The following is a 1,695-nucleotide window of genomic DNA, read 5'->3' as shown; positions in this document are numbered from 1 at the left end:
TCTTTTCTTTTTGCTTTGCTTTGCTTTTGCTTTTCTTTTCCCTCTCCTCTCCTCTCCTCTTCCTCTCCTCTCCTCTCCTCTCCTCTCCTCTCCTCTCCTCTCCTCTCCTCTCCTCTCCTCTCCTCTCCTCTCCTCTCCTCTCCTCTCCTCTCCTCTCCTCTCCTCTCCTCTCCTCTCCTCTCCTCTCCTCTCCTCTCCTCTCCTCTCCTCTCCTCTCCCTCTCCTCACTCCTCTCCTCTCCTCTCCTCTCCTTTGTAGTTAAAGATCACCTTTTGAAGTGGGAGTCTGGCTCTGGTTTTTGACATGAGTGGGCTCCCCACAGCAGCCTGGCAGCAGAGACTGAGCACCAAGCAAGAGGGACACAGCGGATGAAGATAAGGGCATTTTGCACAGCCCTGAAGGACCACACACATGTGCCCTCGTGGGGCCTGGTGGTCTGTGAGTGGCTTGGCACCTGAAAGGGGCAGCCGGGCACCACTAGCAACAAGTCCGACCCACAGAGGCGTACACTGGGCAAAAAGCCACCTCTGTCACAGCTTCAGGGACCCCTAAACCTGGACGCATGTGGGCCCAAGCCTGAAGGTAACCACACATAGGTGTGATGATACAGGTGATGTGAAAGTGCTGACACCGTGTTGAAAACATGGGAACAGAAAACAAACGGCTGGTAACTTCTGTCTTCTTCCCAGCACTTTTCATTTATTGAAAATATCTCGTCAGAGCCTTGCATCCCCAGAGCTGCACAGTCATACTACTTTTATTTCATTTCATCTGCTTGTAAATTGTAAAATTAGTTTGTTTTTCAGAGCAAGCCCTATCCAAGAAATACATCAGGACCATAAAACACAGGACCAGCATACAGTGACCACGTGAATGCAGTGAGGAAGTTAGGATGGTATCCGCTCTTCAGTTTTGACCTACAAAATTACTTTTTTAACCAAAATGCTTGGAAAATTAGACTCATAAGTTAATTTAAAAAAAATCTTAATTCGTATTAGCAGCAAAAGCAAAGCATTAGGATAAGCCATAATATATAATAAGCAGATATTTTTCATTATTCCAAATCCTCGACCAGAAGTCTAAAATTCATCACTTATAAGTCAAATATTCCTCCCAACTCCTTTTAAGAAGGTCACTGAGAAATTGCTCAGAGTGCTTGTCAATGCGAAACTCTTGTATAATACTTAACTATAAATGAGACCACAGCATTCTTATCCTCAAGAGGAATCATGGTTATACTGCTAAGGAGTGATCGGGTCAGAGACAACTGTCAGGCTCCCATCTCTGCCCCTGCCTTCTCTTGGGGAAATCTGACCCTGCATGTCTCAGTGTCATCAATTTTAACACGAGACCATATCAACTGGCTCAGGTTGGGCAGCAGGCCCAGGGTGTGACTGTACTAGGTTAGATACTGATGGCAGTGCTACCAAGCTCCCTTTACACTAACAATATTAAGCGGACTTAGTAAAATGAGAAATCTGCTTTACCAGCTTTTAAGTGGAAAGGTGCTCCTGACATCATCCCAGTGCCTGGTAAGGTGGATCATAGGGGTCCACCAGGAACACTTCGCTCCAGATCAGGGCTTTCTGGCCAAGTTAGAACCGCATTTTATAAGGTCTTAAAGATTTCCGGTGCCAGAAACTCTATTACTTTCTCTTCAGGATTGATGTAAGGGTGTTTTTTTACTATATTTGA

This window comes from Leptosomus discolor, chromosome 1 (genome assembly GCF_034619465.1).
Source record: "Leptosomus discolor isolate bLepDis1 chromosome 1, bLepDis1.hap2, whole genome shotgun sequence".
Lineage (NCBI taxonomy): Eukaryota > Metazoa > Chordata > Aves > Leptosomiformes > Leptosomidae > Leptosomus > Leptosomus discolor.
The sequence above is the reverse complement of the archived record's forward strand: the minus strand, read 5'-3'. Positions refer to the sequence as shown.